The sequence below is a fragment of the Anopheles arabiensis genome, chromosome 2 (assembly GCF_016920715.1).
Source record: "Anopheles arabiensis isolate DONGOLA chromosome 2, AaraD3, whole genome shotgun sequence".
NCBI lineage: Eukaryota > Metazoa > Arthropoda > Insecta > Diptera > Culicidae > Anopheles > Anopheles arabiensis.
The window spans coordinates 77035527-77058354 of record NC_053517.1 but is presented as its reverse complement, the minus strand read 5'-3'; the positions used below and the strand labels follow the sequence as shown (position 1 = coordinate 77058354).

The following is a 22828-nucleotide window of genomic DNA, read 5'->3' as shown; positions in this document are numbered from 1 at the left end:
AGATGTGTTTTGTTGTGCGAAAAGCATTGTAGCTTGTGCCCTGTGACTGTGGAGACGGCAGAAAAGATGAATTCCACATTAGATTTGAACGTTAGACGGCGGTGTGACGTTGGTTTATGTTGCGTGTTAGCGGCGGGCATGGTTGTCAACGACCATACCATGTTGAAAACACCGGTTCTCGTCCGATCACCGAAGTTAAGCAACATCGGGCATGGCTAGTACTTAGGTGGGTGACCACTTGGGAAAACCATGTGTCGTTGGCATCTTCACCTTTTGCTTTTCTCAGCCTCATCGGGGATGTGTTTGGTCGCATGGAATGTATCCATCGTCCTTGTGGTCATCCCAGTACGCTGTGAAAAAGTTCCTTTTGGATGAATTCTTTCCTTCTTCTAACGCTTCCCTCGAAGGGCGATGTTGTTCTATTTATAGCCCTTCGTAGCATATGTTGGAGTGGGGAACTGTGGTCGAACATACTTTTTCTCAAACAACCACTCATTGAAGATGTGTTTTTGTGTGAAAAGCACTGTAGCTTGTGCCCTGTGACTTGTGGAGGCTGCAGAAAAGATGAATTCCACATTAGATTTGAACGTTAGACGGCGGTGTGACGTTGGTTTATGTTGCGTGTTAGCGGCGGGCATGGTTGTCAACGACCATACCATGTTGAAAACACCGGTTCTCGTCCGATCACCGAAGTTAAGCAACATCGGGCATGGCTAGTACTTAGGTGGGTGACCACTTGGGAAAACCATGTGTCGTTGGCATCTTCACCTTTTGCTTTTCTCAGCCTCATCGGGGATGTGTTTGGTCGCATGGAATGTATCCATCGTCCTTGTGGTCATCCCAGTACGCTGTGAAAAAGTTCCTTTTGGATGAATTCTTTCCTTCTTCTAACGCTTCCCTCGAAGGGCGATGTTGTTCTATTTATAGCCCTTCGTAGCACATGTTGGAGTGGGGGAACTGTGGTCGAACATACTTTTCTCAAACAACCACTATGAAGATGTGTTTTATTGTGTGAAAAGCACTGTAGCTTGAGCCCTGTGACTTGTGGAGGCTGCAGAAAAGATGAATTCCACATTAGATTTGAACGTTAGACGGCGGTGTGACGTTGGTTTATGTTGCGTGTTAGCGGCGGGCATGGTTGTCAACGACCATACCATGTTGAAAACACCGGTTCTCGTCCGATCACCGAAGTTAAGCAACATCGGGCATGGCTAGTACTTAGGTGGGTGACCACTTGGGAAAACCATGTGTCGTTGGCATCTTCACCTTTTGCTTTTCTCAGCCTCATCGGGGATGTGTTTGGTCGCATGGAATGTATCCATCGTCCTTGTGGTCATCCCAGTACGCTGTGAAAAAGTTCCTTTGGATGAATTCTTTCCTTCTTCTAACGCTTCCCTCGAAGGGCGATGTTGTTCTATTTATAGCCCTTCGTAGCATATGTTGGAGTGGGGAACTGTGGTCGAACATACTTTTTCTCAAACAACCACTCATGAAGATGTGGTTTAATTGTGTGAAAAAGCACTGTAGCTTGAGCCCTGTGACTTGTGGAGGCTGCAGAAAAGATGAATTCCACATTAGATTTGAACGTTAGACGGCGGTGTGACGTTGGTTTATGTTGCGTGTTAGCGGCGGGCATGGTTGTCAACGACCATACCATGTTGAAAACACCGGTTCTCGTCCGATCACCGAAGTTAAGCAACATCGGGCATGGCTAGTACTTAGGTGGGTGACCACTTGGGAAAACCATGTGTCGTTGGCATCTTCACCTTTTGCTTTTCTCAGCCTCATCGGGGATGTGTTTGGTCGCATGGAATGTATCCATCGTCCTTGTGGTCATCCCAGTACGCTGTGAAAAAGTTCCTTTTGGATGAATTCTTTCCTTCTTCTAACGCTTCCCTCGAAGGGCGATGTTGTTCTATTTATAGCCCTTCGCAGCACATGTTGGAGTGGGGGAACTGTGGTCGAACATACTTTTTCTCAAACAACCACTCATGAAGATGTGTTTTATTGTGTAAAAGCACTGTAGCTTGAGCCCTGTGACTTGTGGAGGCTGCAGAAAAGATGAATTCCACATTAGATTTGAACGTTAGACGGCGGTGTGACGTTGGTTTATGTTGCGTGTTAGCGGCGGGCATGGTTGTCAACGACCATACCATGTTGAAAACACCGGTTCTCGTCCGATCACCGAAGTTAAGCAACATCGGGCATGGCTAGTACTTAGGTGGGTGACCACTTGGGAAAACCATGTGTCGTTGGCATCTTCACCTTTTGCTTTTCTCAGCCTCATCGGGGATGTGTTTGGTCGCATGGAATGTATCCATCGTCCTTGTGGTCATCCCAGTACGCTGTGAAAAAGTTCCTTTTGGATGAATTCTTTCCTTCTTCCAACGCTTCCCTCGAAGGGCGATGTTGTTCTATTTATAGCCCTGCGTAGCATATGTTGGAGTGGGGGAACTGTGGTCGAACATACTTTTTCTCAAACAACCACTATTGAAAATGTGTTTTATTGTGTAAAAAGCACTGGTAGCTTGAGCCCTGTGTGACTTGTGGAGGCTGCAGAAAAGATGAATTCCACATTAGATTTGAACGTTAGACGGCGGTGTGACGTTGGTTTATGTTGCGTGTTAGCGGCGGGCATGGTTGTCAACGACCATACCATGTTGAAAACACCGGTTCTCGTCCGATCACCGAAGTTAAGCAACATCGGGCATGGCTAGTACTTAGGTGGGTGACCACTTGGGAAAACCATGTGTCGTTGGCATCTTCACCTTTTGCTTTTCTCAGCCTCATCGGGGATGTGTTTGGTCGCATGGAATGTATCCATCGTCCTTGTGGTCATCCCAGTACGCTGTGAAAAAGTTCCTTTTGGATGAATTGTTTCTCTTCTTCCAACGCTTTCCTCGAAGGGCGATGTTGTTCTATTTATAGCCCTTCGCAGCACATGTTGGAGTGGGGAACTGTGGTCGAACATACTTTTTCTCAAACAACCACTCATGAAGATGTACACTTTATTGTGTGAAAAGCACTGTAGCTTGAGCCCTGTGACTTGTGGAGGCTGCAGAAAAGATGAATTCCACATTAGATTTGAACGTTAGACGGCGGTGTGACGTTGGTTTATGTTGCGTGTTAGCGGCGGGCATGGTTGTCAACGACCATACCATGTTGAAAACACCGGTTCTCGTCCGATCACCGAAGTTAAGCAACATCGGGCATGGCTAGTACTTAGGTGGGTGACCACTTGGGAAAACCATGTGTCGTTGGCATCTTCACCTTTTGCTTTTCTCAGCCTCATCGGGGATGTGTTTGGTCGCATGGAATGTATCCATCGTCCTTGTGGTCATCCCAGTACGCTGTGAAAAAGTTCCTTTTGGATGAATTCTTTTCCGTCTTCTCCCCTCGAAGGGCGATGTTGTTCTATTTATAGCCCTCAGTAGCACATGTTGGAGTGGGGAACTGTGGTCGAACATACTTTTTCTCAAACAACCACTCAGTTGAAATGTGTTTTATTGTGTAAAAGCACTGTAGCTTGTGCCCTGTGACTTGTGGAGGCTGCAGAAAAGATGAATTCCACATTAGATTTGAACGTTAGACGGCGGTGTGACGTTGGTTTATGTTGCGTGTTAGCGGCGGGCATGGTTGTCAACGACCATACCATGTTGAAAACACCGGTTCTCGTCCGATCACCGAAGTTAAGCAACATCGGGCATGGCTAGTACTTAGGTGGGTGACCACTTGGGAAAACCATGTGTCGTTGGCATCTTCACCTTTTGCTTTTCTCAGCCTCATCGGGGATGTGTTTGGTCGCATGGAATGTATCCATCGTCCTTGTGGTCATCCCAGTACGCTGTGAAAAAGTTCCTTTTGGATGAATTGTTTCCTTCTTCCTAACGCTTCCCTCGAAGGGCGATGTTGTTCTATTTATAGCCCTTCGCAGCATATGTTGGAGTGGGGAACTGTGGTCGAACATACTTTTTCTCAAACAACCACTCATTGAAGATGTGTTTTATTGTGTAAAAGCACTGTAGCTTGAGCCCTGTGACTTGTGGAGGCTGCAGAAAAGATGAATTCCACATTAGATTTGAACGTTAGACGGCGGTGTGACGTTGGTTTATGTTGCGTGTTAGCGGCGGGCATGGTTGTCAACGACCATACCATGTTGAAAACACCGGTTCTCGTCCGATCACCGAAGTTAAGCAACATCGGGCATGGCTAGTACTTAGGTGGGTGACCACTTGGGAAAACCATGTGTCGTTGGCATCTTCACCTTTTGCTTTTCTCAGCCTCATCGGGGATGTGTTTGGTCGCATGGAATGTATCCATCGTCCTTGTGGTCATCCCAGTACGCTGTGAAAAAGTTCCTTTTGGATGAATTCTTTCCTTCTTCTAACGCTTCCCTCGAAGGGCGATGTTGTTCTATTTATAGCCCTGCGTAGCATATGTTGGAGTGGGGGAACTGTGGTCGAACATACTTTTTCTCAAACAACCACTCATGAAGATGTACTTTATTGTGTGAAAAGCACTGTAGCTTGAGCCCTGTGACTTGTGGAGGCTGCAGAAAAGATGAATTCCACATTAGATTTGAACGTTAGACGGCGGTGTGACGTTGGTTTATGTTGCGTGTTAGCGGCGGGCATGGTTGTCAACGACCATACCATGTTGAAAACACCGGTTCTCGTCCGATCACCGAAGTTAAGCAACATCGGGCATGGCTAGTACTTAGGTGGGTGACCACTTGGGAAAACCATGTGTCGTTGGCATCTTCACCTTTTGCTTTTCTCAGCCTCATCGGGGATGTGTTTGGTCGCATGGAATGTATCCATCGTCCTTGTGGTCATCCCAGTACGCTGTGAAAAAGTTCCTTTGGATGAATTGTTTCCTCTTCTAACGCTTCCCTCGAAGGGCGATGTTGTTCTATTTATAGCCCTTCGTAGCATATGTTGGAGTGGGGAACTGTGGTCGAACATACTTTTCTCAAACAACCACTCATGAAGATATAATTTATTGTGTGAAAAGCACTGTAGCTTGTGCCCTGTGACTTGTGGAGGCTGCAGAAAAGATGAATTCCACATTAGATTTGAACGTTAGACGGCGGTGTGACGTTGGTTTATGTTGCGTGTTAGCGGCGGGCATGGTTGTCAACGACCATACCATGTTGAAAACACCGGTTCTCGTCCGATCACCGAAGTTAAGCAACATCGGGCATGGCTAGTACTTAGGTGGGTGACCACTTGGGAAAACCATGTGTCGTTGGCATCTTCACCTTTTGCTTTTCTCAGCCTCATCGGGGATGTGTTTGGTCGCATGGAATGTATCCATCGTCCTTGTGGTCATCCCAGTACGCTGTGAAAAAGTTCCTTTTGGATGAATTCTTTCCTTCTTCTAACGCTTCCCTCGAAGGGCGATGTTGTTCTATTTATAGCCCTCGGTAGCATATGTTGGAGTGGGGAACTGTGGTCGAACATACTTTTTCTCAAACAACCACTCATGAAGATGTAATGTTTTATTGTGTGAAAAGCACTGTAGCTTGTGCCCTGTGACTTGTGGAGGCTGCAGAAAAGATGAATTCCACACTAGATTTGAACGTTAGACGGCGGTGTGACGTTGGTTTATGTTGCGTGTTAGCGGCGGGCATGGTTGTCAACGACCATACCATGTTGAAAACACCGGTTCTCGTCCGATCACCGAAGTTAAGCAACATCGGGCATGGCTAGTACTTAGGTGGGTGACCACTTGGGAAAACCATGTGTCGTTGGCATCTTCACCTTTTGCTTTTCTCAGCCTCATCGGGGATGTGTTTGGTCGCATGGAATGTATCCATCGTCCTTGTGGTCATCCCAGTACGCTGTGAAAAAGTTCCTTTTGGATGAATTGTTTCCTTCTTCTAACGCTTCCCTCGAAGGGCGATGTTGTTCTATTTATAGCCCTTCGTAGCATATGTTGGAGTGGGGAACTGTGGTCGAACATACTTTTTCTCAAACAACCACTTCATGAAAATGTAATTTATTGTGTAAAAGCACTGTAGCTTGTGCCCTGTGACTTGTGGAGGCTGCAGAAAAGATGAATTCCACATTAGATTTGAACGTTAGACGGCGGTGTGACGTTGGTTTATGTTGCGTGTTAGCGGCGGGCATGGTTGTCAACGACCATACCATGTTGAAAACACCGGTTCTCGTCCGATCACCGAAGTTAAGCAACATCGGGCATGGCTAGTACTTAGGTGGGTGACCACTTGGGAAAACCATGTGTCGTTGGCATCTTCACCTTTTGCTTTTCTCAGCCTCATCGGGGATGTGTTTGGTCGCATGGAATGTATCCATCGTCCTTGTGGTCATCCCAGTACGCTGTGAAAAAGTTCCTTTTGGATGAATTGTTTCCTTCTTCTAACGCTTCCCTCGAAGGGCGATGTTGTTCTATTTATAGCCCTTCGTAGCATATGTTGGAGTGGGGAACTGTGGTCGAACATACTTTTTCTCAAACAACCACTCATGAAGATGTGTTTTATTGTGTGAAAAGCACTGTAGCTTGAGCCCTGTGACTTGTGGAGGCTGCAGAAAAGATGAATTCCACATTAGATTTGAACGTTAGACGGCGGTGTGACGTTGGTTTATGTTGCGTGTTAGCGGCGGGCATGGTTGTCAACGACCATACCATGTTGAAAACACCGGTTCTCGTCCGATCACCGAAGTTAAGCAACATCGGGCATGGCTAGTACTTAGGTGGGTGACCACTTGGGAAAACCATGTGTCGTTGGCATCTTCACCTTTTGCTTTTCTCAGCCTCATCGGGGATGTGTTTGGTCGCATGGAATGTATCCATCGTCCTTGTGGTCATCCCAGTACGCTGTGAAAAAGTTCCTTTTGGATGAATTGTTTCCTTCTTCTAACGCTTCCCTCGAAGGGCGATGTTGTTCTATTTATAGCCCTTCGTAGCATATGTTGGAGTGGGGAACTGTGGTCGAACATACTTTTTCTCAAACAACCACTCATGAAGATATAATTTATTGTGTAAAAGCACTGAAGCTTGAGCCCTGTGACTTGTGGAGGCTGCAGAAAAGATGAATTCCACATTAGATTTGAACGTTAGACGGCGGTGTGACGTTGGTTTATGTTGCGTGTTAGCGGCGGGCATGGTTGTCAACGACCATACCATGTTGAAAACACCGGTTCTCGTCCGATCACCGAAGTTAAGCAACATCGGGCATGGCTAGTACTTAGGTGGGTGACCACTTGGGAAAACCATGTGTCGTTGGCATCTTCACCTTTTGCTTTTCTCAGCCTCATCGGGGATGTGTTTGGTCGCATGGAATGTATCCATCGTCCTTGTGGTCATCCCAGTACGCTGTGAAAAAGTTCCTTTTGGATGAATTGTTTCCTTCTTCTAACGCTTCCCTCGAAGGGCGATGTTGTTCTATTTATAGCCCTTCGTAGCATATGTTGGAGTGGGGAACTGTGGTCGAACATACTTTTTCTCAAACAACCACTCATTGAAGATGTGTTTATTGTGTAAAAAGCACTGAAGCTTGTGTCCTGTGACTTGTGGAGGCTGCAGAAAAGATGAATTCCACATTAGATTTGAACGTTAGACGGCGGTGTGACGTTGGTTTATGTTGCGTGTTAGCGGCGGGCATGGTTGTCAACGACCATACCATGTTGAAAACACCGGTTCTCGTCCGATCACCGAAGTTAAGCAACATCGGGCATGGCTAGTACTTAGGTGGGTGACCACTTGGGAAAACCATGTGTCGTTGGCATCTTCACCTTTTGCTTTTCTCAGCCTCATCGGGGATGTGTTTGGTCGCATGGAATGTATCCATCGTCCTTGTGGTCATCCCAGTACGCTGTGAAAAAGTTCCTTTTGGATGAATTCTTTCCTTCTTCTAACGCTTCCCTCGAAGGGCGATGTTGTTCTATTTATAGCCCTTCGTAGCATATGTTGGAGTGGGGAACTGTGGTCGAACATACTTTTTCTCAAACAACCACTCTACTGAAGATGTGTTTTATTGTGTGAAAAGCACTGTAGCTTGTGCCCTGTGACTTGTGGAGGCTGCAGAAAAGATGAATTCCACATTAGATTTGAACGTTAGACGGCGGTGTGACGTTGGTTTATGTTGCGTGTTAGCGGCGGGCATGGTTGTCAACGACCATACCATGTTGAAAACACCGGTTCTCGTCCGATCACCGAAGTTAAGCAACATCGGGCATGGCTAGTACTTAGGTGGGTGACCACTTGGGAAAACCATGTGTCGTTGGCATCTTCACCTTTTGCTTTTCTCAGCCTCATCGGGGATGTGTTTGGTCGCATGGAATGTATCCATCGTCCTTGTGGTCATCCCAGTACGCTGTGAAAAAGTTCCTTTGGATGAATTCTTTCCTCTTCTAACGCTTCCCTCGAAGGGCGATGTTGTTCTATTTATAGCCCTTCGTAGCATATGTTGGAGTGGGGAACTGTGGTCGAACATACTTTTCTCAAACAACCACTCATGAAGATATAATTTATTGTGTGAAAAGCACTGTAGCTTGTGCCCTGTGACTTGTGGAGGCTGCAGAAAAGATGAATTCCACATTAGATTTGAACGTTAGACGGCGGTGTGACGTTGGTTTATGTTGCGTGTTAGCGGCGGGCATGGTTGTCAACGACCATACCATGTTGAAAACACCGGTTCTCGTCCGATCACCGAAGTTAAGCAACATCGGGCATGGCTAGTACTTAGGTGGGTGACCACTTGGGAAAACCATGTGTCGTTGGCATCTTCACCTTTTGCTTTTCTCAGCCTCATCGGGGATGTGTTTGGTCGCATGGAATGTATCCATCGTCCTTGTGGTCATCCCAGTACGCTGTGAAAAAGTTCCTTTGGATGAATTGTTTCCTCTTCTAACGCTTTCCTCGAAGGGCGATGTTGTTCTATTTATAGCCCTTCGTAGCATATGTTGGAGTGGGGAACTGTGGTCGAACATACTTTTCTCAAACAACCACTCATTGAAGATGTGTTTTATTGTGTAAAAGCACTGTAGCTTGTGCCCTGTGACTTGTGGAGGCTGCAGAAAAGATGAATTCCACATTAGATTTGAACGTTAGACGGCGGTGTGACGTTGGTTTATGTTGCGTGTTAGCGGCGGGCATGGTTGTCAACGACCATACCATGTTGAAAACACCGGTTCTCGTCCGATCACCGAAGTTAAGCAACATCGGGCATGGCTAGTACTTAGGTGGGTGACCACTTGGGAAAACCATGTGTCGTTGGCATCTTCACCTTTTGCTTTTCTCAGCCTCATCGGGGATGTGTTTGGTCGCATGGAATGTATCCATCGTCCTTGTGGTCATCCCAGTACGCTGTGAAAAAGTTCCTTTTGGATGAATTCTTTCCTTCTTCTAACGCTTCCCTCGAAGGGCGATGTTGTTCTATTTATAGCCCTTCGTAGCACATGTTGGAGTGGGGAACTGTGGTCGAACATACTTTTTCTCAAACAACCACTCCGCGAAGATATAATTTATTGTGTAAAAAGCACTGTAGCTTGAGCCCTGTGACTTGTGGAGGCTGCAGAAAAGATGAATTCCACATTAGATTTGAACGTTAGACGGCGGTGTGACGTTGGTTTATGTTGCGTGTTAGCGGCGGGCATGGTTGTCAACGACCATACCATGTTGAAAACACCGGTTCTCGTCCGATCACCGAAGTTAAGCAACATCGGGCATGGCTAGTACTTAGGTGGGTGACCACTTGGGAAAACCATGTGTCGTTGGCATCTTCACCTTTTTGCTTTTCTCAGCCTCATCGGGGATGTGTTTGGTCGCATGGAATGTATCCATCGTCCTTGTGGTCATCTCAGTACGCTGTGAAAAAGTTCCTTTTGGATGAATTGTTTCCTTCTTCTAACGCTTCCCTCGAAGGGCGATGTTGTTCTATTTATAGCCCTTCGTAGCACATGTTGGAGTGGGGGAACTGTGGTCGAACATACTTTTTCTCAAACAACCACTCATGAAGATATAATTTATTGTGTAAAAGCACTGTAGCTTGAGCACTGTGACTTGTGGAGGCTGCAGAAAAGATGAATTCCACATTAGATTTGAACGTTAGACGGCGGTGTGACGTTGGTTTATGTTGCGTGTTAGCGGCGGGCATGGTTGTCAACGACCATACCATGTTGAAAACACCGGTTCTCGTCCGATCACCGAAGTTAAGCAACATCGGGCATGGCTAGTACTTAGGTGGGTGACCACTTGGGAAAACCATGTGTCGTTGGCATCTTCACCTTTTGCTTTTCTCAGCCTCATCGGGGATGTGTTTGGTCGCATGGAATGTATCCATCGTCCTTGTGGTCATCCCAGTACGCTGTGAAAAAGTTCCTTTTGGATGAATTGTTTCCTCTTCTAACGCTTCCCTCGAAGGGCGATGTTGTTCTATTTATAGCCCTTCGTAGCATATGTTGGAGTGGGGAACTGTGGTCGAACATACTTTTTCTCAAACAACCACTCATGAAGATATAATTTATTGTGTAAAAAGCACTGTAGCTTGAGCCCTGTGACTTGTGGAGGCTGCAGAAAAGATGAATTCCACATTAGATTTGAACGTTAGACGGCGGTGTGACGTTGGTTTATGTTGCGTGTTAGCGGCGGGCATGGTTGTCAACGACCATACCATGTTGAAAACACCGGTTCTCGTCCGATCACCGAAGTTAAGCAACATCGGGCATGGCTAGTACTTAGGTGGGTGACCACTTGGGAAAACCATGTGTCGTTGGCATCTTCACCTTTTGCTTTTCTCAGCCTCATCGGGGATGTGTTTGGTCGCATGGAATGTATCCATCGTCCTTGTGGTCATCCCAGTACGCTGTGAAAAAGTTCCTTTTGGATGAATTCGTTCCTCTTCTAACGCTTCCCTCGAAGGGCGATGTTGTTCTATTTATAGCCCTTCGTAGCATATGTTGGAGTGGGGAACTGTGGTCGAACATACTTTTTCTCAAACAACCACTCATGAAGATATAATTTATTGTGTAAAAAGCACTGTAGCTTGAGCCTGTGACTTGTGGAGACTGCAGAAAAGATGAATTCCACACTAGATTTGAACGTTAGACGGCGGTGTGACGTTGGTTTATGTTGCGTGTTAGCGGCGGGCATGGTTGTCAACGACCATACCATGTTGAAAACACCGGTTCTCGTCCGATCACCGAAGTTAAGCAACATCGGGCATGGCTAGTACTTAGGTGGGTGACCACTTGGGAAAACCATGTGTCGTTGGCATCTTCACCTTTTGCTTTTCTCAGCCTCATCGGGGATGTGTTTGGTCGCATGGAATGTATCCATCGTCCTTGTGGTCATCCCAGTACGCTGTGAAAAAGTTCCTTTTGGATGAATTGTTTCCTCTTCTAACGCTTCCCTCGAAGGGCGATGTTGTTCTATTTATAGCCCTTCGTAGCATATGTTGGAGTGGGGAACTGTGGTCGAACATACTTTTTCTCAAACAACCACTCATTGAAGATGTATTTTATTGTGTGAAAAGCACTGTAGCTTGTGCCCTGTGACTTGTGGAGGCCCCGCAGAAAAGATGAATTCCACACTAGATTTGAACGTTAGACGGCGGTGTGACGTTGGTTTATGTTGCGTGTTAGCGGCGGGCATGGTTGTCAACGACCATACCATGTTGAAAACACCGGTTCTCGTCCGATCACCGAAGTTAAGCAACATCGGGCATGGCTAGTACTTAGGTGGGTGACCACTTGGGAAAACCATGTGTCGTTGGCATCTTCACCTTTTGCTTTTCTCAGCCTCATCGGGGATGTGTTTGGTCGCATGGAATGTATCCATCGTCCTTGTGGTCATCCCAGTACGCTGTGAAAAAGTTCCTTTTGGATGAATTATTTCCTCTTCTAACGCTTCCCTCGAAGGGCGATGTTGTTCTATTTATAGCCCTGCGTAGCATATGTTGGAGTGGGGAACTGTGGTCGAACATACTTTTTCTCAAACAACCACTCATTGAAGATGTAATTTATTGTGTGAAAAGCACTGTAGCTTGTGCCCTGTGACTTGTGGAGACTGCAGAAAAGATGAATTCCACACTAGATTTGAACGTTAGACGGCGGTGTGACGTTGGTTTATGTTGCGTGTTAGCGGCGGGCATGGTTGTCAACGACCATACCATGTTGAAAACACCGGTTCTCGTCCGATCACCGAAGTTAAGCAACATCGGGCATGGCTAGTACTTAGGTGGGTGACCACTTGGGAAAACCATGTGTCGTTGGCATCTTCACCTTTTGCTTTTCTCAGCCTCATCGGGGATGTGTTTGGTCGCATGGAATGTATCCATCGTCCTTGTGGTCATCCCAGTACGCTGTGAAAAAGTTCCTTTGGATGAATTGTTCCTCTTCTAACGCTTCCCTCGAAGGGCGATGTTGTTCTATTTATAGCCCTTCGTAGCATATGTTGGAGTGGGGAACTGTGGTCGAACATACTTTTTCTCAAACAACCACTCATGAAGATGTGTTTTATTGTGTAAAAAGCACTGTAGCTTGTGCCCTGTGACTTGTGGAGGCTGCAGAAAAGATGAATTCCACACTAGATTTGAACGTTAGACGGCGGTGTGACGTTGGTTTATGTTGCGTGTTAGCGGCGGGCATGGTTGTCAACGACCATACCATGTTGAAAACACCGGTTCTCGTCCGATCACCGAAGTTAAGCAACATCGGGCATGGCTAGTACTTAGGTGGGTGACCACTTGGGAAAACCATGTGTCGTTGGCATCTTCACCTTTTTGCTTTTCTCAGCCTCATCGGGGATGTGTTTGGTCGCATGGAATGTATCCATCGTCCTTGTAGTCATCCCAGTACGCTGTGAAAAAGTTCCTTTTGGATGAATTCTTTCCTTCTTCTAACGCTTCCCTCGAAGGGCGATGTTGTTCTATTTATAGCCCTTCGCAGCATATGTTGGAGTGGGGAACTGTGGTCGAACATACTTTTTCTCAAACAACCACTCATGAAGATGTGTTTTATTGTGTAAAAAGCACTGTAGCTTGTGCCCTGTGACTTGTGGAGGCTGCAGAAAAGATGAATTCCACACTAGATTTGGAACGTTAGACGGCGGTGTGACGTTGGTTTATGTTGCGTGTTAGCGGCGGGCATGGTTGTCAACGACCATACCATGTTGAAAACACCGGTTCTCGTCCGATCACCGAAGTTAAGCAACATCGGGCATGGCTAGTACTTAGGTGGGTGACCACTTGGGAAAACCATGTGTCGTTGGCATCTTCACCTTTTGCTTTTCTCAGCCTCATCGGGGATGTGTTTGGTCGCATGGAATGTATCCATCGTCCTTGTGGTCATCCCAGTACGCTGTGAAAAAGTTCCTTTTGGATGAATTGTTTCCTTCTTCCAACGCTTTCCCTCGAAGGGCGATGTTGTTCTATTTATAGCCCTTCGTAGCATATGTTGGAGTGGGGAACTGTGGTCGAACATACTTTTTCTCAAACAACCACTCATTGAAGATGTGTTTTGTTGTGTGAAAAGCACTGGTAGCTTGTGCCCTGTGACTTGTGGAGGCTGCAGAAAAGATGAATTCCACATTAGATTTGAACGTTAGACGGCGGTGTGACGTTGGTTTATGTTGCGTGTTAGCGGCGGGCATGGTTGTCAACGACCATACCATGTTGAAAACACCGGTTCTCGTCCGATCACCGAAGTTAAGCAACATCGGGCATGGCTAGTACTTAGGTGGGTGACCACTTGGGAAAACCATGTGTCGTTGGCATCTTCACCTTTTGCTTTTCTCAGCCTCATCGGGGATGTGTTTGGTCGCATGGAATGTATCCATCGTCCTTGTGGTCATCCCAGTACGCTGTGAAAAAGTTCCTTTGGATGAATTCGTTCCTTCTTCTAACGCTTCCCTCGAAGGGCGATGTTGTTCTATTTATAGCCCTTCGTAGCATATGTTGGAGTGGGGAACTGTGGTCGAACATACTTTTTCTCAAACAACCACTCATGAAGATATAATTTATTGTGTAAAAGCACTGTAGCTTGAGCCCTGTGACTTGTGGAGGCTGCAGAAAAGATGAATTCCACATTAGATTTGAACGTTAGACGGCGGTGTGACGTTGGTTTATGTTGCGTGTTAGCGGCGGGCATGGTTGTCAACGACCATACCATGTTGAAAACACCGGTTCTCGTCCGATCACCGAAGTTAAGCAACATCGGGCATGGCTAGTACTTAGGTGGGTGACCACTTGGGAAAACCATGTGTCGTTGGCATCTTCACCTTTTGCTTTTCTCAGCCTCATCGGGGATGTGTTTGGTCGCATGGAATGTATCCATCGTCCTTGTGGTCATCCCAGTACGCTGTGAAAAAGTTCCTTTTGGATGAATTGTTCCTCTTTCTAACGCTTCCCTCGAAGGGCGATGTTGTTCTATTTATAGCCCTTCGTAGCATATGTTGGAGTGGGGAACTGTGGTCGAACATACTTTTTCTCAAACAACCACTCATGAAGATGTGTTTTATTGTGTGAAAAGCACTGTAGCTTGAGCCCTGTGACTTGTGGAGGCTGCAGAAAAGATGAATTCCACATTAGATTTGAACGTTAGACGGCGGTGTGACGTTGGTTTATGTTGCGTGTTAGCGGCGGGCATGGTTGTCAACGACCATACCATGTTGAAAACACCGGTTCTCGTCCGATCACCGAAGTTAAGCAACATCGGGCATGGCTAGTACTTAGGTGGGTGACCACTTGGGAAAACCATGTGTCGTTGGCATCTTCACCTTTTGCTTTTCTCAGCCTCATCGGGGATGTGTTTGGTCGCATGGAATGTATCCATCGTCCTTGTGGTCATCCCAGTACGCTGTGAAAAAAGTTCTTTTGGATGAATTCTTTCCTTCTTCTAACGCTTCCCTCGAAGGGCGATGTTGTTCTATTTATAGCCCTGCGTAGCATATGTTGGAGTGGAGTGGGGGAACTGTGGTCGAACATACTTTTTCTCAAACAACCACTCATGAAGATATAATTTATTGTGTAAAAAGCACTGTAGCTTGTGTCCTGTGACTTGTGGAGGCTGCAGAAAAGATGAATTCCACACTAGATTTGAACGTTAGACGGCGGTGTGACGTTGGTTTATGTTGCGTGTTAGCGGCGGGCATGGTTGTCAACGACCATACCATGTTGAAAACACCGGTTCTCGTCCGATCACCGAAGTTAAGCAACATCGGGCATGGCTAGTACTTAGGTGGGTGACCACTTGGGAAAACCATGTGTCGTTGGCATCTTCACCTTTTGCTTTTCTCAGCCTCATCGGGGATGTGTTTGGTCGCATGGAATGTATCCATCGTCCTTGTGGTCATCCCAGTACGCTGTGAAAAAGTTCCTTTGGATGAATTCTTTCCTTCTTCTAACGCTTCCCTCGAAGGGCGATGTTGTTCTATTTATAGCCCTGCGTAGCATATGTTGGAGTGGGGAACTGTGGTCGAACATACTTTTTCTCAAACAACCACTCATGAAAATGTAATTTATTGTGTAAAAGCACTGTAGCTTGTGCCCTGTGACTTGTGGAGACTGCAGAAAAGATGAATTCCACACTAGATTTGAACGTTAGACGGCGGTGTGACGTTGGTTTATGTTGCGTGTTAGCGGCGGGCATGGTTGTCAACGACCATACCATGTTGAAAACACCGGTTCTCGTCCGATCACCGAAGTTAAGCAACATCGGGCATGGCTAGTACTTAGGTGGGTGACCACTTGGGAAAACCATGTGTCGTTGGCATCTTCACCTTTTGCTTTTCTCAGCCTCATCGGGGATGTGTTTGGTCGCATGGAATGTATCCATCGTCCTTGTGGTCATCCCAGTACGCTGTGAAAAAGTTCCTTTTGGATGAATTGTTTCCTTCTTCTAACGCTTCCCTCGAAGGGCGATGTTGTTCTATTTATAGCCCTGCGTAGCATATGTTGGAGTGGGGAACTGTGGTCGAACATACTTTTTCTCAAACAACCACTCATGAAAATGTGTTTTATTGTGTAAAAGCACTGTAGCTTGTGCCCTGTGACTTGTGGAGGCTGCAGAAAAGATGAATTCCACATTAGATTTGAACGTTAGACGGCGGTGTGACGTTGGTTTATGTTGCGTGTTAGCGGCGGGCATGGTTGTCAACGACCATACCATGTTGAAAACACCGGTTCTCGTCCGATCACCGAAGTTAAGCAACATCGGGCATGGCTAGTACTTAGGTGGGTGACCACTTGGGAAAACCATGTGTCGTTGGCATCTTCACCTTTTGCTTTTCTCAGCCTCATCGGGGATGTGTTTGGTCGCATGGAATGTATCCATCGTCCTTGTGGTCATCCCAGTACGCTGTGAAAAGTTCCTTTGGATGAATTGTTTCCTTCTTCTAACGCTTCCCTCGAAGGGCGATGTTGTTCTATTTATAGCCCTGCGTAGCATGTTGGAGTGGGGAACTGTGGTCGAACATACTTTTTCTCAAACAACCACTCTGGAAGATGTGTTTTATTGTGTGAAAAGCACTGAAGCTTGTGTCCTGTGACTTGTGGAGGCTGCAGAAAAGATGAATTCCACATTAGATTTGAACGTTAGACGGCGGTGTGACGTTGGTTTATGTTGCGTGTTGGCGGCGGGCATGGTTGTCAACGACCATACCATGTTGAAAACACCGGTTCTCGTCCGATCACCGAAGTTAAGCAACATCGGGCATGGCTAGTACTTAGGTGGGTGACCACTTGGGAAAACCATGTGTCGTTGGCATCTTCACCTTTTGCTTTTCTCAGCCTCATCGGGGATGTGTTTGGTCGCATGGAATGTATCCATCGTCCTTGTGGTCATCCCAGTACGCTGTGAAAAAGTTCCTTTGGATGAATTGTTGCTCTTCTAACGCTTCCCTCGAAGGGCGATGTTGTTCTATTTATAGCCCTTCGTAGCATATGTTGGAGTGGGGAACTGTGGTCGAACATACTTTTTCTCAAACAACCACTCATGAAGATATAATTAATTGTGTAAAAAGCACTGTAGCTTGAGCCCTGTGACTTGTGGAGGCTGCAGAAAAGATGAATTCCACATTAGATTTGAACGTTAGACGGCGGTGTGACGTTGGTTTATGTTGCGTGTTAGCGGCGGGCATGGTTGTCAACGACCATACCATGTTGAAAACACCGGTTCTCGTCCGATCACCGAAGTTAAGCAACATCGGGCATGGCTAGTACTTAGGTGGGTGACCACTTGGGAAAACCATGTGTCGTTGGCATCTTCACCTTTTGCTTTTCTCAGCCTCATCGGGGATGTGTTTGGTCGCATGGAATGTATCCATCGTCCTTGTGGTCATCCCAGTACGCTGTGAAAAAGTTCCTTTTGGATGAATTGTTGCTCCTTCTAACGCTTCCCTCGAAGGGCGATGTTGTTCTATTTATAGCCCTTCGTAGCACATGTTGGAGTGGGGAACTGTGGTCGAACATACTTTTTCTCAAACAACCACTCATGAAGATATAATTTATTGTGTAAAAAGCACTGTAGCTTGAGCCCTGTGACTTGTGGAGGCTGCAGAAAAGATGAATTCCACATTAGATTTGAACGTTGGACGGCGGTGTGACGTTGGTTTATGTTGCGTGTTAGCGGCGGGCATGGTTGTCAACGACCATACCATGTTGAAAACACCGGTTCTCGTCCGATCACCGAAGTTAAGCAACATCGGGCATGGCTAGTACTTAGGTGGGTGACCACTTGGGAAAACCATGTGTCGTTGGCATCTTCACCTTTTGCTTTTCTCAGCCTCATCGGGGATGTGTTTGGTCGCATGGAATGTATCCATCGTCCTTGTGGTCATCGATGAATTCTTTCCTTCTTCTAACGCTTCCCTCGAAGGGCGATGTTGTTCTATTTATAGCCCTGCGTAGCATATGTTGGAGTGGGGAACTGTGGTCGAACATACTTTTCTCAAACAACCACTATTGAAAATGTGTTTTATTGTGTGAAAAGCACTGAAGCTTGTGTCCTGTGACTTGTGGAGACTGCAGAAAGATGAATTCCACACTAGATTTGAACGTTAGACGGCGGTGTGACGTTGGTTTATGTTGCGTGTTAGCGGCGGGCATGGTTGTCAACGACCATACCATGTTGAAAACACCGGTTCTCGTCCGATCACCGAAGTTAAGCAACATCGGGCATGGCTAGTACTTAGGTGGGTGACCACTTGGGAAAACCATGTGTCGTTGGCATCTTCACCTTTTGCTTTTCTCAGCCTCATCGGGGATGTGTTTGGTCGCATGGAATGTATCCATCGTCCTTGTGGTCATCCCAGTACGCTGTAAAAAAGTTCCTTTTGGATGAATTGTTTCCTTCTAACGCTTCCCTCGAAGGGCGATGTTGTTCTATTTATAGCCCTGCGTAGCATATGTTGGAGTGGGGGAACTGTGGTCGAACATACTTTTTCTCAAACAACCACTCATTGAAAATGTAATTTATTGTGTGAAAAGCATCGAAGCTTGTGTCCTGTGACTTGTGGAGGCTGCAGAAAAGATGAATTCCACATTAGATTTGAACGTTAGACGGCGGTGTGACGTTGGTTTATGTTGCGTGTTAGCGGCGGGCATGGTTGTCAACGACCATACCATGTTGAAAACACCGGTTCTCGTCCGATCACCGAAGTTAAGCAACATCGGGCATGGCTAGTACTTAGGTGGGTGACCACTTGGGAAAACCATGTGTCGTTGGCATCTTCACCTTTTTGCTTTTCTCAGCCTCATCGGGGATGTGTTTGGTCGCATGGAATGTATCCATCGTCCTTGTGGTCATCCCAGTACGCTGTGAAAAAGTTCCTTTGGATGAATTGTTTCCTTCTAACGCTTCCCTCGAAGGGCGATGTTGTTCTATTTATAGCCCTTCGTAGCATATGTTGGAGTGGGGAACTGTGGTCGAACATACTTTTTCTCAAACAACCACTCATGAAGGTATAATTTATTGTGTAAAAAGCACTGTAGCTTGTGCCCTGTGACTTGTGGAGGCTGCAGAAAAGATGAATTCCACATTAGATTTGAACGTTGGACGGCGGTGTGACGTTGGTTTATGTTGCGTGTTAGCGGCGGGCATGGTTGTCAACGACCATACCATGTTGAAAACACCGGTTCTCGTCCGATCACCGAAGTTAAGCAACATCGGGCATGGCTAGTACTTAGGTGGGTGACCACTTGGGAAAACCATGTGTCGTTGGCATCTTCACCTTTTGCTTTTCTCAGCCTCATCGGGGATGTGTTTGGTCGCATGGAATGTATCCATCGTCCTTGTGGTCATCCCAGTACGCTGTAAAAAGTTCCTTTTGGATGAATTCTTTCCTTCTTCTAACGCTTCCCTCGAAGGGCGATGTTGTTCTATTTATAGCCCTGCGTAGCATATGTTGGAGTGGGGAACTGTGGTCGAACATACTTTTTCTCAAACAACCACTATTGAAAATGTGTTTTATTGTGTGAAAAGCACTGAAGCTTGTGTCCTGTGACTTGTGGAGACTGCAGAAAAGATGAATTCCACATTAGATTTGAACGTTAGACGGCGGTGTGACGTTGGTTTATGTTGCGTGTTAGCGGCGGGCATGGTTGTCAACGACCATACCATGTTGAAAACACCGGTTCTCGTCCGATCACCGAAGTTAAGCAACATCGGGCATGGCTAGTACTTAGGTGGGTGACCACTTGGGAAAACCATGTGTCGTTGGCATCTTCACCTTTTGCTTTTCTCAGCCTCATCGGGGATGTGTTTGGTCGCATGGAATGTATCCATCGTCCTTGTGGTCATCCCAGTACGCTGTGAAAAAGTTCCTTTTGGATGAATTGTTGCTCCTTCTAACGCTTCCCTCGAAGGGCGATGTTGTTCTATTTATAGCCCTTCGTAGCACATGTTGGAGTGGGGAACTGTGGTCGAACATACTTTTTCTCAAACAACCACTGCACTGTAGCTTGTGCCCTGTGACTTGTGGAGGCTGCAGAAAAGATGAATTCCACATTAGATTTGAACGTTGGACGGCGGTGTGACGTTGGTTTATGTTGCGTGTTAGCGGCGGGCATGGTTGTCAACGACCATACCATGTTGAAAACACCGGTTCTCGTCCGATCACCGAAGTTAAGCAACATCGGGCATGGCTAGTACTTAGGTGGGTGACCACTTGGGAAAACCATGTGTCGTTGGCATCTTCACCTTTTGCTTTTCTCAGCCTCATCGGGGATGTGTTTGGTCGCATGGAATGTATCCATCGTCCTTGTGGTCATCCCAGTACGCTGTGAAAAAGTTCCTTTGGATGAATTGTTGCCTTCTTCTAACGCTTCCCTCGAAGGGCGATGTTGTTCTATTTATAGCCCTTCGTAGCACATGTTGGAGTGGGGGAACTGTGGTCGAACATACTTTTCTCAAACAACCTCTCTTGAAGGTGTGTTTTATTTGTGTAAAAAGCACTGTTGCTTGTGCCCTGTGACTTGTGGAGGCTGCAGAAAAGATGAATTCCACATTAGATTTGAACGTTGGACGGCGGTGTGACGTTGGTTTATGTTGCGTGTTAGCGGCGGGCATGGTTGTCAACGACCATACCATGTTGAAAACACCGGTTCTCGTCCGATCACCGAAGTTAAGCAACATCGGGCATGGCTAGTACTTAGGTGGGTGACCACTTGGGAAAACCATGTGTCGTTGGCATCTTCACCTTTTTGCTTTTCTCAGCCTCATCGGGGATGTGTTTGGTCGCATGGAATGTATCCATCGTCCTTGTGGTCATCCCAGTACGCTGTGAAAAAAGTTCCTTTTGGATGAATTGCTCCTTCTAACGCTTCCCTCGAAGGGCGATGTTGTTCTATTTATAGCCCTTCGTAGCACATGTTGGAGTGGGGAACTGTGGTCGAACATACTTTTTCTCAAACAACCACTCATGAAGATATAATTTATTGTGTAAAAAGCACTGTAGCTTGTGCCCTGTGACTTGTGGAGGCTGCAGAAAAGATGAATTCCACATTAGATTTGAACGTTGGACGGCGGTGTGACGTTGGTTTATGTTGCGTGTTAGCGGCGGGCATGGTTGTCAACGACCATACCATGTTGAAAACACCGGTTCTCGTCCGATCACCGAAGTTAAGCAACATCGGGCATGGCTAGTACTTAGGTGGGTGACCACTTGGGAAAACCATGTGTCGTTGGCATCTTCACCTTTTTGCTTTTCTCAGCCTCATCGGGGATGTGTTTGGTCGCATGGAATGTATCCATCGTCCTTGTGGTCATCCCAGTACGCTGTAAAAAAGTTCTTTTGGATGAATTCTTTCCTTCTTCTAACGCTTCCCTCGAAGGGCGATGTTGTTCTATTTATAGCCCTTCGTAGCACATGTTGGAGTGGGGGAACTGTGGTCGAACATACTTTTCTCAAACAACCTCTCATGAAGATGTGTTTTATTTGTGTAAAAAGCACTGTAGCTTGTGCCCTGTGACTTGTGGAGGCTGCAGAAAAGATGAATTCCACATTAGATTTGAACGTTGGACGGCGGTGTGACGTTGGTTTATGTTGCGTGTTAGCGGCGGGCATGGTTGTCAACGACCATACCATGTTGAAAACACCGGTTCTCGTCCGATCACCGAAGTTAAGCAACATCGGGCATGGCTAGTACTTAGGTGGGTGACCACTTGGGAAAACCATGTGTCGTTGGCATCTTCACCTTTTTGCTTTTCTCAGCCTCATCGGGGATGTGTTTGGTCGCATGGAATGTATCCATCGTCCTTGTGGTCATCTCAGTACGCTGTGAAAAAGTTCCTTTTGGATGAATTCTTTCCTTCTTCTAACGCTTCCCTCGAAGGGCGATGTTGTTCTATTTATAGCCCTTCGTAGCATATTGTTGGAGTGGGGGAACTGTGGTCGAACATACTTTTTCTCAAACAACCACTATTGAAAATGTGTTTTATTGTGTGAAAAGCACTGAAGCTTGAGCCCTGTGACTTGTGGCGGCTGCAGAAAAGATGAATTCCACATTAGATTTGAACGTTAGACGGCGGTGTGACATTGGTTTATGTTGCGTGTTAGCGGCGGGCATGGTTGTCAACGACCATACCATGTTGAAAACACCGGTTCTCGTCCGATCACCGAAGTTAAGCAACATCGGGCATGGCTAGTACTTAGGTGGGTGACCACTTGGGAAAACCATGTGTCGTTGGCATCTTCACCTTTTGCTTTTCTCAGCCTCATCGGGGATGTGTTTGGTCGCATGGAATGTATCCATCGTCCTTGTGGTCATCCCAGTACGCTGTGAAAAAAGTTCCTTTTGGATGAATTGTTCCTTCTTCTAACGCTTCCCTCGAAGGGCGATGTTGTTCTATTTATAGCCCTTCGTAGCACATGTTGGAGTGGGGGAACTGTGGTCGAACATACTTTTCTCAAACAACCACTCATGAAGATATAATTTATTGTGTAAAAAGCACTGTAGCTTGTGCCCTGTGACTTGTGGAGGCTGCAGAAAAGATGAATTCCACATTAGATTTGAACGTTAGACGGCGGTGTGACGTTGGTTTATGTTGCGTGTTAGCGGCGGGCATGGTTGTCAACGACCATACCATGTTGAAAACACCGGTTCTCGTCCGATCACCGAAGTTAAGCAACATCGGGCATGGCTAGTACTTAGGTGGGTGACCACTTGGGAAAACCATGTGTCGTTGGCATCTTCACCTTTTGCTTTTCTCAGCCTCATCGGGGATGTGTTTGGTCGCATGGAATGTATCCATCGTCCTTGTGGTCATCCCAGTACGCTGTGAAAAAGTTCCTTTTGGATGAATTGTTGCTCCTTCTAACGCTTCCCTCGAAGGGCGATGTTGTTCTATTTATAGCCCTTCGTAGCACA

General features: G+C 46.5%; 46 non-coding genes across 46 annotated transcripts; all 46 read left to right on the top strand.

Moving 5' to 3' along the window:
* The first annotated feature begins 144 nt into the window (after positions 1 to 144).
* LOC120898973 lies at positions 145 to 263 on the top strand. Its single transcript, XR_005738781.1, has one exon. It is a non-coding gene; the product is annotated as a 5S ribosomal RNA (ribosomal RNA).
* Positions 264 to 642: 379 nt separating this feature from the next.
* Positions 643 to 761, top strand: LOC120898972. Its single transcript, XR_005738780.1, has one exon. It is a non-coding gene; the product is annotated as a 5S ribosomal RNA (ribosomal RNA).
* A 379-nt stretch (positions 762 to 1140) lies between these two features.
* On the top strand, positions 1141 to 1259 carry LOC120898971. Its single transcript, XR_005738779.1, has one exon. It is a non-coding gene; the product is annotated as a 5S ribosomal RNA (ribosomal RNA).
* A 381-nt stretch (positions 1260 to 1640) lies between these two features.
* On the top strand, positions 1641 to 1759 carry LOC120898970. Its single transcript, XR_005738778.1, has one exon. It is a non-coding gene; the product is annotated as a 5S ribosomal RNA (ribosomal RNA).
* Positions 1760 to 2139: 380 nt separating this feature from the next.
* On the top strand, positions 2140 to 2258 carry LOC120898969. The gene has a single exon (XR_005738777.1). It is a non-coding gene; the product is annotated as a 5S ribosomal RNA (ribosomal RNA).
* A 384-nt stretch (positions 2259 to 2642) lies between these two features.
* Positions 2643 to 2761, top strand: LOC120898968. The gene has a single exon (XR_005738776.1). It is a non-coding gene; the product is annotated as a 5S ribosomal RNA (ribosomal RNA).
* A 383-nt stretch (positions 2762 to 3144) lies between these two features.
* LOC120898967 lies at positions 3145 to 3263 on the top strand. Its single transcript, XR_005738775.1, has one exon. It is a non-coding gene; the product is annotated as a 5S ribosomal RNA (ribosomal RNA).
* A 375-nt stretch (positions 3264 to 3638) lies between these two features.
* LOC120898966 lies at positions 3639 to 3757 on the top strand. Its single transcript, XR_005738774.1, has one exon. It is a non-coding gene; the product is annotated as a 5S ribosomal RNA (ribosomal RNA).
* Positions 3758 to 4138: 381 nt separating this feature from the next.
* On the top strand, positions 4139 to 4257 carry LOC120898964. Its single transcript, XR_005738772.1, has one exon. It is a non-coding gene; the product is annotated as a 5S ribosomal RNA (ribosomal RNA).
* A 381-nt stretch (positions 4258 to 4638) lies between these two features.
* Positions 4639 to 4757, top strand: LOC120898963. The gene has a single exon (XR_005738771.1). It is a non-coding gene; the product is annotated as a 5S ribosomal RNA (ribosomal RNA).
* A 377-nt stretch (positions 4758 to 5134) lies between these two features.
* On the top strand, positions 5135 to 5253 carry LOC120898962. The gene has a single exon (XR_005738770.1). It is a non-coding gene; the product is annotated as a 5S ribosomal RNA (ribosomal RNA).
* A 383-nt stretch (positions 5254 to 5636) lies between these two features.
* On the top strand, positions 5637 to 5755 carry LOC120898961. The gene has a single exon (XR_005738769.1). It is a non-coding gene; the product is annotated as a 5S ribosomal RNA (ribosomal RNA).
* Positions 5756 to 6135: 380 nt separating this feature from the next.
* LOC120898960 lies at positions 6136 to 6254 on the top strand. The gene has a single exon (XR_005738768.1). It is a non-coding gene; the product is annotated as a 5S ribosomal RNA (ribosomal RNA).
* Positions 6255 to 6634: 380 nt separating this feature from the next.
* On the top strand, positions 6635 to 6753 carry LOC120898959. Its single transcript, XR_005738767.1, has one exon. It is a non-coding gene; the product is annotated as a 5S ribosomal RNA (ribosomal RNA).
* Positions 6754 to 7132: 379 nt separating this feature from the next.
* LOC120898958 lies at positions 7133 to 7251 on the top strand. The gene has a single exon (XR_005738766.1). It is a non-coding gene; the product is annotated as a 5S ribosomal RNA (ribosomal RNA).
* Positions 7252 to 7631: 380 nt separating this feature from the next.
* Positions 7632 to 7750, top strand: LOC120898957. Its single transcript, XR_005738765.1, has one exon. It is a non-coding gene; the product is annotated as a 5S ribosomal RNA (ribosomal RNA).
* Positions 7751 to 8132: 382 nt separating this feature from the next.
* On the top strand, positions 8133 to 8251 carry LOC120898956. The gene has a single exon (XR_005738764.1). It is a non-coding gene; the product is annotated as a 5S ribosomal RNA (ribosomal RNA).
* Positions 8252 to 8628: 377 nt separating this feature from the next.
* LOC120898955 lies at positions 8629 to 8747 on the top strand. The gene has a single exon (XR_005738763.1). It is a non-coding gene; the product is annotated as a 5S ribosomal RNA (ribosomal RNA).
* A 377-nt stretch (positions 8748 to 9124) lies between these two features.
* Positions 9125 to 9243, top strand: LOC120898953. Its single transcript, XR_005738761.1, has one exon. It is a non-coding gene; the product is annotated as a 5S ribosomal RNA (ribosomal RNA).
* Positions 9244 to 9624: 381 nt separating this feature from the next.
* Positions 9625 to 9743, top strand: LOC120898952. The gene has a single exon (XR_005738760.1). It is a non-coding gene; the product is annotated as a 5S ribosomal RNA (ribosomal RNA).
* A 381-nt stretch (positions 9744 to 10124) lies between these two features.
* Positions 10125 to 10243, top strand: LOC120898951. The gene has a single exon (XR_005738759.1). It is a non-coding gene; the product is annotated as a 5S ribosomal RNA (ribosomal RNA).
* Positions 10244 to 10622: 379 nt separating this feature from the next.
* Positions 10623 to 10741, top strand: LOC120898950. The gene has a single exon (XR_005738758.1). It is a non-coding gene; the product is annotated as a 5S ribosomal RNA (ribosomal RNA).
* A 378-nt stretch (positions 10742 to 11119) lies between these two features.
* On the top strand, positions 11120 to 11238 carry LOC120898949. The gene has a single exon (XR_005738757.1). It is a non-coding gene; the product is annotated as a 5S ribosomal RNA (ribosomal RNA).
* Positions 11239 to 11620: 382 nt separating this feature from the next.
* LOC120898948 lies at positions 11621 to 11739 on the top strand. Its single transcript, XR_005738756.1, has one exon. It is a non-coding gene; the product is annotated as a 5S ribosomal RNA (ribosomal RNA).
* Positions 11740 to 12119: 380 nt separating this feature from the next.
* LOC120898947 lies at positions 12120 to 12238 on the top strand. Its single transcript, XR_005738755.1, has one exon. It is a non-coding gene; the product is annotated as a 5S ribosomal RNA (ribosomal RNA).
* Positions 12239 to 12615: 377 nt separating this feature from the next.
* On the top strand, positions 12616 to 12734 carry LOC120898946. The gene has a single exon (XR_005738754.1). It is a non-coding gene; the product is annotated as a 5S ribosomal RNA (ribosomal RNA).
* A 382-nt stretch (positions 12735 to 13116) lies between these two features.
* LOC120898945 lies at positions 13117 to 13235 on the top strand. Its single transcript, XR_005738753.1, has one exon. It is a non-coding gene; the product is annotated as a 5S ribosomal RNA (ribosomal RNA).
* A 383-nt stretch (positions 13236 to 13618) lies between these two features.
* Positions 13619 to 13737, top strand: LOC120898943. Its single transcript, XR_005738752.1, has one exon. It is a non-coding gene; the product is annotated as a 5S ribosomal RNA (ribosomal RNA).
* Positions 13738 to 14115: 378 nt separating this feature from the next.
* LOC120898941 lies at positions 14116 to 14234 on the top strand. The gene has a single exon (XR_005738750.1). It is a non-coding gene; the product is annotated as a 5S ribosomal RNA (ribosomal RNA).
* A 379-nt stretch (positions 14235 to 14613) lies between these two features.
* LOC120898940 lies at positions 14614 to 14732 on the top strand. The gene has a single exon (XR_005738749.1). It is a non-coding gene; the product is annotated as a 5S ribosomal RNA (ribosomal RNA).
* Positions 14733 to 15118: 386 nt separating this feature from the next.
* On the top strand, positions 15119 to 15237 carry LOC120898939. Its single transcript, XR_005738748.1, has one exon. It is a non-coding gene; the product is annotated as a 5S ribosomal RNA (ribosomal RNA).
* A 378-nt stretch (positions 15238 to 15615) lies between these two features.
* Positions 15616 to 15734, top strand: LOC120898938. The gene has a single exon (XR_005738747.1). It is a non-coding gene; the product is annotated as a 5S ribosomal RNA (ribosomal RNA).
* A 379-nt stretch (positions 15735 to 16113) lies between these two features.
* On the top strand, positions 16114 to 16232 carry LOC120898937. The gene has a single exon (XR_005738745.1). It is a non-coding gene; the product is annotated as a 5S ribosomal RNA (ribosomal RNA).
* A 376-nt stretch (positions 16233 to 16608) lies between these two features.
* Positions 16609 to 16727, top strand: LOC120898936. Its single transcript, XR_005738744.1, has one exon. It is a non-coding gene; the product is annotated as a 5S ribosomal RNA (ribosomal RNA).
* Positions 16728 to 17104: 377 nt separating this feature from the next.
* Positions 17105 to 17223, top strand: LOC120898935. The gene has a single exon (XR_005738743.1). It is a non-coding gene; the product is annotated as a 5S ribosomal RNA (ribosomal RNA).
* Positions 17224 to 17602: 379 nt separating this feature from the next.
* On the top strand, positions 17603 to 17721 carry LOC120898934. Its single transcript, XR_005738742.1, has one exon. It is a non-coding gene; the product is annotated as a 5S ribosomal RNA (ribosomal RNA).
* Positions 17722 to 18071: 350 nt separating this feature from the next.
* Positions 18072 to 18190, top strand: LOC120898933. The gene has a single exon (XR_005738741.1). It is a non-coding gene; the product is annotated as a 5S ribosomal RNA (ribosomal RNA).
* Positions 18191 to 18569: 379 nt separating this feature from the next.
* On the top strand, positions 18570 to 18688 carry LOC120898932. The gene has a single exon (XR_005738740.1). It is a non-coding gene; the product is annotated as a 5S ribosomal RNA (ribosomal RNA).
* A 377-nt stretch (positions 18689 to 19065) lies between these two features.
* On the top strand, positions 19066 to 19184 carry LOC120898930. The gene has a single exon (XR_005738738.1). It is a non-coding gene; the product is annotated as a 5S ribosomal RNA (ribosomal RNA).
* A 379-nt stretch (positions 19185 to 19563) lies between these two features.
* Positions 19564 to 19682, top strand: LOC120898929. Its single transcript, XR_005738737.1, has one exon. It is a non-coding gene; the product is annotated as a 5S ribosomal RNA (ribosomal RNA).
* A 351-nt stretch (positions 19683 to 20033) lies between these two features.
* Positions 20034 to 20152, top strand: LOC120898928. The gene has a single exon (XR_005738736.1). It is a non-coding gene; the product is annotated as a 5S ribosomal RNA (ribosomal RNA).
* A 380-nt stretch (positions 20153 to 20532) lies between these two features.
* Positions 20533 to 20651, top strand: LOC120898927. The gene has a single exon (XR_005738735.1). It is a non-coding gene; the product is annotated as a 5S ribosomal RNA (ribosomal RNA).
* A 378-nt stretch (positions 20652 to 21029) lies between these two features.
* On the top strand, positions 21030 to 21148 carry LOC120898926. Its single transcript, XR_005738734.1, has one exon. It is a non-coding gene; the product is annotated as a 5S ribosomal RNA (ribosomal RNA).
* Positions 21149 to 21529: 381 nt separating this feature from the next.
* LOC120898925 lies at positions 21530 to 21648 on the top strand. The gene has a single exon (XR_005738733.1). It is a non-coding gene; the product is annotated as a 5S ribosomal RNA (ribosomal RNA).
* Positions 21649 to 22031: 383 nt separating this feature from the next.
* On the top strand, positions 22032 to 22150 carry LOC120898924. The gene has a single exon (XR_005738732.1). It is a non-coding gene; the product is annotated as a 5S ribosomal RNA (ribosomal RNA).
* Positions 22151 to 22530: 380 nt separating this feature from the next.
* On the top strand, positions 22531 to 22649 carry LOC120898922. The gene has a single exon (XR_005738731.1). It is a non-coding gene; the product is annotated as a 5S ribosomal RNA (ribosomal RNA).
* Positions 22650 to 22828: the final 179 nt, after the last annotated feature.